Raw genomic sequence first — 13055 nt, forward strand, 5'->3', positions numbered from 1 at the left:
AATAATTGAAATATTACCATAACAAATACTGGAACACCAAAAGTATTGTTTTTTTCCCCCCGGGTGGGACGAACACAACTCGCAAATCTGGATACCACGCCCCGGATCCTACTTCTGACACCAATTATATATATATATATATATATATATAATTGTTTTTTTTTAATTGTATATCTTTATTTATATCTGATATTCCACAAACTCTTATTCATCCATTTCTTTGTATATATTTGTTAAAAAGCTAAAAGTTGATAAAAGCAAGAAGGAATTCTTAGGATGGTTATTTCAGTCCTCTTATTGGTGATGAATTACATTTTACACATGAATTTTTTTAAATTGTTCTGAACTTTGATTTACTTTATTTAACTCACTTTATGTATTTTTGATATTAAATTTTTTACAAATATTTTATTTCCATTTTCTGTTGACTAACATTTCTCTTTTTTCATATATCTGAACATAAACAAATAAAATCATAATATTTGTTTTTTTTGAAAAAGCCCCTGAAAAGATGAGGTCAAAGTACGAAAGAGACTTCCAAGGATGCTCCCATTTTTATCCTCGTCCTCTTGTTGGTTGACGTCATAAATCAAATTGGATTCATTTCATTTATTTGATTGTGTATTTACTTTGGATGTATTTATTTCATTCATATCGATCAGATTGCAGTTGTCGGAGGTTTTGCAATGATTGTTTTCTTTCCCCTTGGATCTGGAAGTGAAACTATGAAGATGGTAAAGGTTATTGATTTTGCAGATGAAGACAGTATGTTTAAGCCTTGTGCTCTTCCTTGAATAATTCCCCAGGTTTGCTGTGAAACTTTGCGGGCCCGTGTTCCTTTGTTTTGCTTTTGAGACGAGGCTCAGTGCTGCCTGCGACTCCAATTATTCGCCCCATGAAACTCCTAATTGGGCTACGCTCGGCTTTGCTCGATGCTGCCTCTCCGCCTTTTTTTATTTGGTATTTTTTATGGTTTTGCCCTTCTTCTGCTTCTTCTATTTTTTTAATCTGCAGAGTTAATCATTAAATCACAAGCATGGCTTCTGCTTCGTGACACCACCGACATCTGAAGTTTGATCTTCATCTTGTGATTTACAAGCCCAATTCCACTGAAGTTGGGACGCTGTGTTAAACAAACAAAAACAGAATACAATGATTTGCAAATCACGTTCAACCTATATTTCATTGAATACACGACAAAGACAAGCTATTTCATGTTCAAACTGATCAACTGGATTGTTTTTAGCAAATAATCATGAACTTGGAATTTGATGGCTGCAACACCTTCCCAAAAAGCTGGGACAGACAGGCTCATGTTTACCACGGTGTTACATCACCTTTTCCTTTGAACACCATTCAATCAACGTTTGGGAACTGAGGACACTCATTGTTGAAGCTTTGTCGGTGGAATTCCTTCTCATTCTTGCTTGATGGACAGCTTCAGCTGTTCAACAGTCCCCGCGGGGTCTCCGCTGTCATATTTTACGCTTCATAATGCGCCACACATTTTCAGGCAGGCCAGTCTCGTTACCCGCACTCTTTTACTACGAAGCCACGCTGTTGTCACACGTGCGGAATGCGGTGTGGCATTGTCTTGCTGGAATAAGCAGGGGCGTCCGTGAAAAAGACGTCGCTAGGACGGCAGCGTATGTTTCTCCAAAACCTGTATGTACCTTTCAGCATGAATGGTGCCTTCACAGATGTGCAAGTTACCCATGCCCATTGGCACTAACACAGCCCCATACCATCACAGATGCTGCCTTTTGAACTTTGCGGCCATAACAGTCCGGATGGTTCTTTTCCTCTTTGGCCCGGAGGACGCGACGTCCACAATTTCCAAAAACTATTTGAAATGCGGACTCGTCGGACCACAGAACACTTTTCCACTTTGCGTCGGTCCATCTTAGACGAGCTCGGGCCCAGAGAAGCCGGCGGCGTTTCTGGGTGTTGTTGATCAATGGCTTTTGCTTTGCGTAGTCGACTTTCAAGTTGCACTTCCGGACGTAGCGCCGAACTGTGTTTACTGACATTGGTTTTCTGAAGTGTTCCTGAGCTCATGTGGCGATATCCTTTACACATTGATGTCGTTTTTGATGCAGCCATAAAATTCTACGTTAATGATTATTTGCTAAACACATGGAAGATCATGGGGGCATCTCCAAACAGTGCCAGATTCCAAGTCACGTCATATTTTCAACTTCCGAAGTCGAACACCACCAAAGACGTACCGTTCAGAAAGTTTTAAATCTGGGCATTGTGCTTTTTCTTTGGCTTGTAGGCTCACTAACATACTTTTTGATCATTCTGAATTTGTCAAGTCCAATGTTCTGACTCGAAAGTCGTGCAAGACATCAGAGGTTAATTTCAGTTCTGCACATTTGGCTTTTTTGGCTCACCAATATTCTTGATGATGGCGCAGTTGGGAATTCTTCTCACATTTTCGAGAAAGATACGCCTGGGCAAGTCGTCCGAAACTTCGGAGTTTGGATGATATGATGCGAGATCTCTGTCTCGCAAATGCTGCGTTTTGCTTTTTCTTTGGCCTTTTGGCTCACCGGGATAACTTTATGTTGGTTCGCCAAAGTCGAACACCGCGGCGTTCGGAAAGCCACCGAGATTTTCGGGAAAGGTTAGCTTCAGCTTGACCTGGAACAGATTAAACCGGATATTGGAATACATTGGCAGTCAACCAGCATTTCAAAAAAAATCAAAAATAAATAGCCTCTCACAAACAAGAAACGTTCAGCTTGAATGAGCTTCTGATTCCCGCAGAATACTAAACCGAATATGGAAGAGCATTGTGACCTGTCATTTTAGTTGTCCTGGTGATTGCCGTTCAGCTGGAGTGAAGTCTTTTTTGAAGACGCGTTTTCAGCTGCGATGTGCCCGAAATACCTCCTCAGAATGTGCGATCGCCTTTTTTTCCATTTTCTGAGAATGTTCTCATTAATTTACACAGCCGCCATCTCCAACGTTCTCGCCGGGTCGTAAAAGGATCGGGCTCGTGAGCGGCATCCACGCGGACTGATGAAAGATTAAAGGGATTGTTGAGATTGAAGGCACATTTAGTACCCCGCCGAGGTCCAATTTGGCGTCGCTTTGCGGCCAGCGAGGCTGAAAAAAACAAAAAAGACGTCGGTGGCGGCGCTTGGCTGTGATGTGACACGGATGGGGGAAAAGTCTTGGAGACCAGCCTGCAATCATTTCTAATGTTGCCAATCTAATGGAGGCGAGGGGGCGGATACTTAGTGGAAACATGATTTGTTACACCGACATACGCTAACGCAGTGTTATAAATTGTGCTTTTCCAAAGTATGTGTTTTGTTTCCGAGACTCAAATAAGCAGCAAAAGCAAAAAGCTCAAGCGAACAGGCTAAATGGATTCAACAATTATTGTAGCCTTCTTCTCTACCGCTGTAATGTGAAGGTGGCAAAAGATGGTATTACGCGAGGTAAATTGCTTCCGAGGGAGATGGAACATGCCGACAGGAAAGTTGATCACAAAATAGTTGGCATGATCGTTGAGGGACGGGCTAATTAACTGGCAATTCATGATCTTTTGATTCTGAAATGGATAGCACGCTCTAGCGAGCAGGCTAGCCGTTATGTTTTGTGTCGGCAACGTCACCAAGCAATCGAGGACAGTGAACCGCTACAAATGTGCGGGCAAGCGCAGATTTTTGTGCTCAGATCAAAGCCATGTCTAATACAGAAACATAAGAAATGCTTGTGGTATATTGGTGCCAATGAACCATGTTGAAGTGAGGGGAGGAACTTCATCTAGTCAGTCCATAGCCTTTGTCTAATGGCCAAAAAGTATTTTGCCACCATCTTAGGGCATCTATAGAAATTCAATGATAAGCCTTTTTAGCGCATTTTCTGTGCGCGCCACTTATCCCCAGCTCAAACCGTTAGCCGACGCTAATCCATACATCTTTTCTACAACGAAAAGCGGAACACTACAAGAATAAAGTTGTTAGGGTATTTTGGAAAGTCACTTAAAACAGGACTTTCTTCCCTGGTTAAACTTTGAGTTGAATATCATAACGTTCCAACTTTATCCAGGACAAATCCAACTTAATCCTTGTAAGATTACAACTTTGAATCCTGACAAAACATGTCTTCGTTCTTGGAAAGAAATGCACTTTCAATAAAGATCAGAAGAATTGAAAACATGTTTAAATTAAGCAGAGGGACTATTTCAAACTCCCCTGTTGTACAGCAAAAGTGTCAAACCCAAAAGGCATACAGAGTCGCCATTCTGCAAGGCCATGCAGCTGAACAGGACGGGTTAAAACAAAAAAAACAACATTTTGCACATGGCAACTTTGGAATTCTTATGGCATTGAAGGGTGCATACTGTATGGTAGCTACTGGAAGTTTAACTGCTGTATCAAAAATCTTTCTCCTGTTAAGGGGTCCTTGGACACAAAAAGTTAGAGAACCCCTTTCTCCATCTACTTGTGTACAATCAACTTAAAAGTCAATTTCCCTCCCCGAATGTCTCCTTTAAAGCGCCTGTGATTACTTCGCGTTCCTTTCCCACCGATATTGCCGAAGCAGAAACACACACTCGACCTCCAACGTGGACCCGATCGTCAAGACGATGAGTAGCAAGCAAAGCGGAGGTCACAAAGATAACGGCGATAACAACTGCTCAAGTCAACTTCAAGTCACAGTCTTCACAGATGCTAAGGATCAGAACGTAGTCGGTTTTTGCTGCGGGCCTTCATTTACGTGCCCGGACGTGAGCACAAAATAACGGCGTGTCACCGGAGACACTCGAGGAACGAGTCGCCGTTAAGTGCTCGTGTTTTGCACGTACCGGTGACTCACCCACTTCAGCGTCGCGGACAGAAAGTCAACCATAAATGACAACAACAACAAAAACAAGCTTAAATGGGCATGCGGTGTTGGACTTTTATTTGTATAAATGACTTCATTTTGAAAGGTAATTACCAGCTACGTGTCCACTAAAAGCTTTTGCCGCTGTTAGAAGGACAGAGAATAATAAATACACTAATCTCCCTCATGCCGCGGAAGCGCGACTGAGACGTCACTCGCTGGATTTTGGGGGTTTTTGTTTGTTTTCTTTTTGGGGGCAACCGACTCAACTCACTTCCCGACAATCAGCAGTTTGGCACGGAGTGAACAATTCTTCAAAAAGAGGCTTTTTATTTGTAGCGTATTTAACCAAACACCCCATAATATTGTCTGAGGAACATCCGCTAGCTTAATGCCAACATACGATGCAAAACATCATAGTCGGGCTAACGAATAGCATCCACGTGGTTTGTGTTGTAACCCTTCCAGCAACAGACATCGAGAAACACGATAGGTCCCAGGCAGGCGTACATTTCTTTTCAAACAATTCATCGAGCCAATGACAAATATTTCTCTGAATTAATACAGCCAATGACAAACATTTGTATTCAGTTACTTTGTTTTACGCTAGTCACGCTACGGCTCGGTCTCTATCTTATGCGACACAGGCACAACACGCAAACTTCCTCGCGAGGGCCAAGATTCTGAGAATTGCGAGGCAGACGTGATCATAATCGACAGATCGGCGTCGACTCGTCAGCGATCGATCCGGACAAAGAGAAAGCGAGATAGAGACCCGCTTTGAAGGTTTTAATCATGGATCTGATACTTCAAGCGAGGACCTGTCTCAGCGCACACATTTTGTCCCATAAAAAGCATCTGAGTTTAGAAACCGAGTCCGACGCATAACCGCGTCGGGTTGCGCGTGACGACCCGCCTATCTTTACTTTTTATAGCTGCTGATCCCAGGCGCAAGCTAGCGTACGGCTTGCCTAGGATGGTGGAGACTACGTGTTCGGATACATGTAACGCTTTAAAAAAACAAAAAACATTTCAAATTATTTTCTACGGAGCCCCAGACATGAATTGTAAAAAAAATACTACTACTACTTTGTACGTACAGAATAACTATAACTATTTTGCGCGCACAAAATAGTTTGTTATAGTAGTTTGTGCGCACAAAGCAATAGTTCATGCGCACGAAATAGTTTTTTTCCCCCTCGTGTCATGTCTGGGGCTCGGTAATTTTCACACCTTTCAGGCACTGATTTTACGACTCGTTTTGGGCGTCACTACCGTCACTCTTCATAGCGCTGTATTGAAACGGATGTAGCGGATATGCTTGCGCTGAAATCAAAATGTTATACTAGTTAGAGGTGTAACCAATATGAAAGCCAGAGAGCCATTTGTGAAGAGGTGATCATGTGCACAAACATGACTAAAGCTAATACAGTGGTGCCTAGAGACAAGAGTTTAATTTGTCCCCATTCTAATCTCTCATCCCAAAAAAAAAACCAACCCACATTTGTGTGTTAATTTTTTCATGAGGAAAACAGCACTCTATGATATGGGACTTTATAAAATCATAGAATGAATAACTTGATTAAACAGAATGTGACTAATTAAACAGTTTGCACATGACGATCTATTACTGCAGTTCAATTCATTGTGCTGCTCCTTCTGGTGTGCCCATCTTGGCCACCAGGTTGTATTATTATACAGTCATGCCAAAACGAAGACCACTGTCATTTCTCACCGAGGATACAGACTACATGCCTGGGAGTCTTCTTATATTTTTCTGTCTCCGTGTGTTGCTCCACCGTTTGTGTTCAAATATCCGTTGCCGCTTCCTTTTTGAAAAATCTTTCCCAAAAAATGTTTCCACTTATGAAGAAGCTGTTCATGTTTTTGATCCAATGTTGCCGTGGACCGCTGTTGCTTCTGATACAGTCCGGCACTGTAATTGCAATGTGGTCATTTTATATTTATGGATTTTTGATTATTTGGAGCTGGTGACGGGGCCTGTTGGCTTGTGGTGGAGCAATGTGTTTCTATGTTTGTTGTGTCTTGTTGTAATGGAGTGTGTTTTGTATTTTTTTCCCCCCGCATTTGTGCCGGAACCCTCTCGAAAACCAGTTGCCGGTTCCCCTCTAGTTGGAGCTTTTGAAACCCATATTTTCTAAGCACTTTAAACGCTATGCAAAGGTCGGCACGGCGACATTATGATCACCGCTTGCGCCAACAAGGTTCACTAATATTGTGACAGGTGGGGTAACCATGGCAACAGAGGCTATTCTCATCACGTCGGATCAACGCGATTCCGGAGCCGTTCTGTTCAGCGACTAAATGACTCGGTGTCGCTGCTCGTCTTTTGAATGGAAATCTTTTATAAAACGTCCAAACAACGGCGCCGAATGCTAATGCTCATGCAAATCGTCACTCAAAGACAAACAAGAGCCTCACAAGGACTTTCAAGTCAAAGGGACGTTAATATTCATGTTGCGATCCGGGCGGGTGCTAAATTAATTAGCCAGAATGCGTAAACGCTAACTCAAAGGGTGCCCATTAACGCTGCGATTCCGTCTCATTTATTGATTGGCTGTGAGTTGATTTGTCTTAAAGGGGACATAATATGAAAATTGAGTTTTTGTTTGTATACAAATAAAGTGAACCCTCCGATATTTGCAATGTGTTATTCACGGCTTCACCGATTTGACTTTTTTTTCCGCCGTGGATCCTATTGTCAGTGATTTGCTGAAAAACTCACCTGGTCAACGAAAGAAGTCATATGTGTCGAGGAAGTATGTTTTAAGATCTGCATATGTCAGGGAGGAGCTAAATTGAGCGGAAGAAATTACGAGAGAGAATCTTCGCCACTTGTTTTTGCTTTGCCCTCGAGGTACGACAAGACGGAGGTGTCGTTATTGCTTGACGATTGCTATTTTTACGGGTTACAAAGGTGACCCATTTCCGAAAAATCACCAGCGAGCGAGCTGCATTTTGTTTCTCTGTCCGCGACTTGGCCGCCAGGCTAGGCGAGGGTCCGCCATTTTCAAGCTACGGCTGAGCGACGCTTTCTGAAATGTCAACGCCGAAAGGTAAGCGTAGCTGTCGTGAGATTTGTTGGATGCAGATTAGCATAAATGCACCTTGCTTGATCGCACGACCGTTCAGGTTTTAATGGGAGAATTTTGGAGGCTGAAGAAAATCAAAGTCGGTTCATGTTTCCTCGTCGCTCAATGAAGTCGGATTCTCCCAGCAAACGAAGCTTTTATGAGGCTGACACGCTAACCCTTCAGAACCTTTATTTGCTATAAACAAAGTATATCTCCAATGAAGCCCAAAGTTGCATTTTTCTTAACTGAGAATGCGGAGGCAAGTGGTTTAGTCCCAATAGTCTCAGACCAAGAAGCTCCTCTTAGCTTGCTTGATACGACAATTAAGTGCACTAGTTTCCACACACAGCCCTTCATCAAAAATTGATCAATCAGAGGTTGGACTGATGGAAGCATTTTAGGGTGTTTAGGATTGAAAATTGTAGAATTGTCGAAACGAGGCTTACCGGTTTCTGGCAACTCCACGTAACTGCGCGTAAATTGTACCACGCACGGAGCAGCGTGACGGCCATCAAGCTCCTCAAACTTGCGTTGCGCTTCAGTCAGGGACAGAATTCGCTTTTTTTGCAACACTGCTCCGATGTCAATTGGCAAGTTGCTGTCGGCGGCCTCGCATCTGTCTGAAACTAAACTGAAAAAAGGAGGCGGATAGTGACTTCTGGAACAAGTTTAACATTGGCTATAATCGGCCCCGACGTGAGCAGATCATGGAGGAAGCTAACACTCCACATCACAGGATAGTTGCTCGGGATAAATCTTTTTAAAACATTTGATAATCAGACTTTCGTTGACTTTGATTAGAAGAGCGTAAAAATGCTTCTATGGCATCTTGGTGCCAAGGAACTACGTTGGGGTGAGTTGAGGAGCTTCATGCAGTGTTTTGCCGCCATATTGCGGCATTCTAAACCTTCCTGGGGGGGATGGGGGGGGGTGTTAATTACTCGCAGACTTTTGAATCGTTCACCGTACCCGGGTTTAATCATCTTGCTGCCACATGACGACTATTGTCCATCTAATTCAGGGGCGGAGCCAGGTGGGGGCCATCTCCCGAAGGCAATCGTTGGGAAAAAGTATTCAGCTCAGCGGCTGGTTATGCGATTTTGTCCTCTATACCAATATTATACGTAATATAATATATATCAATTCATCGGTCGTTGTTAAATGACATCTTCCAAAATACACATTTTTACATATTCATTTGAGAGAGCTTTGCCCTGCTATTTGATAGCCGCATGTGATTTCAAAATAGTGGCATTTAATAATCAGCGCCGATTCTATTCAGCAGACGTCTGGAGAACCCGCAGCCAAACAAGAAGTGCCTGTCAGGCTGCAGTAATCCTAACGGCCAATAAGCAATCGCGCTCATAAATACTACAGTTTCACCTTACCTTACAGTATCTGGGGAATCTTGACCTTTGCGTGGGGATGAAGCGTCTTCCAGTACACCAGCGTGGAGACTAGCGAGTCCGTGATCAATAGCGCTTGATAAAAATAGAATCCAATTTCTATGTCATCTGATGGATTGGCACGTTGCGTGGCAACCGTCCATGGGACGCTGTGGTCCTGTACGTTAACTCAGCACCGTAGCGTTTGGTTACTTTCAATCCAACAGGCTGCGTCTTTTGTTTGTTTTTTGGGTGGGTGCGAAATGGATTGCTTTTGGCTCGACTTTTTCTTTGTTTTTTTTTTGCCTGCTTCCTCTTTAACGTGCCAAATCTCACGGCACATCACCCAATGAAAATGCTAACACACAAATTGACTTCTTACCATTGTCGTTATTTCCTATGGGAAACATTGTCAGTCAACGTTTTAGTGTCCTTTTGTTGGCAGATGCTGCTTTTGACTATTGAAAAAAAAAAACACTGTTCATAAAGTTTATCCCCTCTGTTTCATTATTTGACGGGAAACTTTTTAATTAACCTCCTTAATTAACCTTCAGTGCTTTGTGTTGACAGCTCCGCCCAAATGATCCTTTTTTTTTTCTCTCCCCCTACCGTCATTTTCCCAAATGAGTCCGTATGCGCTTCCGCCAGTCACATTATTGACCGGCGAGTACTCGCGTTTCCACCCAGCTGCTTATCGTGAGATGACCCGGCGTGGTCACGTGACCTCGGACGCCACCCGCGCGCTGGCGAATTGATGAGTCGCTAATGGAGAGGTCGCCGAAGGTTGCCGGGCTAACGGAAGCCGCGCTCGGCTCTCCGGTTTCGATCTGGCCTTAACGGCAAAACCTGGACCTGTGGCTTCATGATTTTGCAAAGGTGGGGATGTCCACTCAAGTTGCACTTCGGGACCCTGCAAAGTCAATTCACAGATTTGTTCCGAAATACTTTAGGACTGAGAACTGTGCAATAGTCTTTTGTGGATTCGACAGCCAATGAAAAAGTCCATGACATGTCCCATTTCCTACTTTCCACGTAAAGGTGGGAATCCTCACCTCTTAGCCTCATTCTTGCTTCTTTGTGATTGATTCTCCTCTCCCTTGCGTTCATTGTTTGCACATGCACCAGGGAGGCAGATAGAAAATGGGAGGCGAGCGAGCCAGGGTGGAGCAGGTGAGGCCAATTTGTACGGTGCCGCAGACACCTGGCGGCCCGATTGAGCCGAGTCGGAAGATGCGTCCGATAACATGTCGCCTTTCCAAAACGCTCTCACGGCCCCCGCGAGCGCGCCAGCGGTCGCCGTTTGGCTTCCGCAGATCGGATTTCATCCTCTGGTGGCCAGCCATGATGATTTACTACAAAACAAAGTTCCGGGCATCTGGGGGGAGGCTCTTTATTGGGAGGGAGGCCTTTATTTGAACAAATGTCGTTTATAGTGACATGAAAAACATTTCCTTTCCCACAAATGAAACCTAAAGTGTCAATTTGAGATGAGACGTATACGATGTAGCCGCCCAGTGACTATTGGGGGTGTGCTTTCTATTTGAGTAGCGGCCATTTACCTATGGGCAAGAAACCAAGAGTTTAACTCCTAAAGGTTACTAAAAACATCCTTTTACAAAGCCTACGTTTGAGTTGGGACTTTTCAGTGAATATTTGGGGTGAGGTTGCTATGAGAGTAGAGGCCATTTACCTGCAGGGATGGCTTTTATTTGTAGAAATGTCTTTATAGTAACATTGAAAAAAATTCCACAAATAAAAGCAAAAGTGTCAATTTGTGGTGAGACATTTTTTTTTTATTGTACCACATACCCAGAGACGAATTGGGGTATGCTTTCTATTGGAGTGGCGTCCAATTATCCGTGGGCCAGGAAAGAAGGCGTCTGTTTGACAGAGGAGTTTAATTATTACAGCGTAGAACGTAACCGGTGACTATTTGAGGCGTGGTTCCCGTGAGAGCGGATTCCATTTTCTTGAGGGCAAAAAAAGCTTGGCCGACTTGTACGTCAAAGTGCGTGACTCGCTCCCACCTCTGCCAAGGGCCATATCGAAAAATCCCTATTGATTGACGCCATTGATTTTTCTGCAGAAAATCGAAAAAGGAAAAAGGCCGGGCAACCAACCAATGGCATCAGGCGTCCTTTTGAGTTCAAGTGGCCTTGGATGCGGCGTCTTCCTGGGCCATCTGTCTTCGCATCTCGGACCGATATGAACTCGATCAAAAGACGGAGCAAGCTAATGTGCTCATTAGCATTGGCCGGGGTGCCCGCCAGCGTTCGGTGTGCATTAATGAAGTCAAGCGCGGCGCCAAACAACGGGACCCCGGCTAACTTTGGAATGCTTCGCCATCCGCACACGGGGGCTCCCTAACGACCCGAGGATGTGAACTTGGCCGCAATTCAATAGGCCCTTGTTGGAAAAAAAAGAAAAATGGCCTTTGTTCAACAGCGCTGTCGTGCTTTTGGAAAAGCCTGACTACCCACAAGTCGGGTTTTTATTTCGACATGCAAACAAATGAGAACACAAGTGGTTCCACGTGTAAGTAGCAAAAAACAAACAATTCTGCCTGCATATTGAAATATGTTACCCGAGGGAGGTGTTTCATTTTCATGAAGGGATTTTTTTTTTCTCCACAAAAATGTTAGTAACATGTTTTCTTGTTTTAATTGTGTGGACATGCTAGGTTGTTTCATTATCTGGCCGTCCCGGTGGTGCAAATTCTATCTGGCGGAGGACCATATTTCCTCAAATAGTGACCTCTGGTCTAATAGAAGCCACGCCCTAAACAATTAGGATTCCAGGTCCAAATGCATATTCAACCTCAACAAACATTCAATAGGACATGGTCATGGAAGATATGAAATGAATAAAGAAGAACAATGAGACACAATAATTGAGCCCAAATCGCTTCCAGGTGTCATACACCTTAATAAAAAAAAACAATAAAAAAAAAAAAAAAAAAATCTCATCTTGACACCTCCTTTTTTTCGTCATCAAGCAAATTATCTCAAATATAAACTGTGCCCCAAATAGTTGCCAGGTACATACAATAAGCCTCAATGTTTTGCCCTCGTGAAAACAGTCTCCACTCTAATATGAACCACACCCCAAATAGTCGCCAGAAAAAAATAAATGCCTCACCTCAAAGAGATACGCTTTTTTTTTTTGCCCCCGGGAAAACGGCTTTCGCTCAAATATAAATGGTGCGTTGCCAAGTATGTTGTAGACACAAAAATACTTGTGTATCTCTTCGCTCCACTATAAAACAAAAATTCTATTGCCCGCTTTAATAAATGCCTCCCCTCAAATGAAAGCATTCTTTTTTTTGCCTTCGGGAGATGGCCCCCACTTTCATAGAAACCAAACTGGGTGCGTCGTTCACTTTAGTAAATAAATGTCTCATTATAAATTGAAGCCTTCTTTTCTTTGACCTCAAGAAAATGGCCACAACCCAAAAAGTCGCCGGGTCGATCGTTCGCTTTAAAAAACGTTTCACCTAAATTCCTCTTTTGTTTTTTTGCAATCGGAAAAACAGCCTCCACTGAGAGAAACCACACTTCAAACTGGGTGAGTTGATCACTTTCAAAAAAATAAACGCCCCGCCTAAAATAATAGACGCCTCTTGTTTTGCCCTTAAGAAAATGCCTAGGACTGGATGTGTCAGTCACTTCAGTAAATAGATGGCTCCTTTGTTTTCCCTCAGAACAATGTCCTTCATTCTTAATGCCACAAA

General features: G+C 43.3%; 1 long non-coding RNA gene across 1 annotated transcript in view; it reads right to left on the reverse strand.

Moving 5' to 3' along the window:
* Positions 1-247: 247 nt before the first annotated feature.
* Positions 248-13055, reverse strand: part of LOC133482488 (uncharacterized) — a 59871-nt gene continuing 47063 nt past the window's right edge. The window contains exons 3-4 of the long non-coding RNA XR_009789809.1: positions 2556-2646; positions 248-1123 (exon numbers count right to left, since the gene is read on the reverse strand). This is a non-coding gene — a long non-coding RNA (uncharacterized LOC133482488). The remainder of the gene's footprint in view (positions 1124-2555; positions 2647-13055) is intronic.

This window comes from Phyllopteryx taeniolatus, chromosome 8 (assembly GCF_024500385.1).
Source record: "Phyllopteryx taeniolatus isolate TA_2022b chromosome 8, UOR_Ptae_1.2, whole genome shotgun sequence".
NCBI lineage: Eukaryota > Metazoa > Chordata > Actinopteri > Syngnathiformes > Syngnathidae > Phyllopteryx > Phyllopteryx taeniolatus.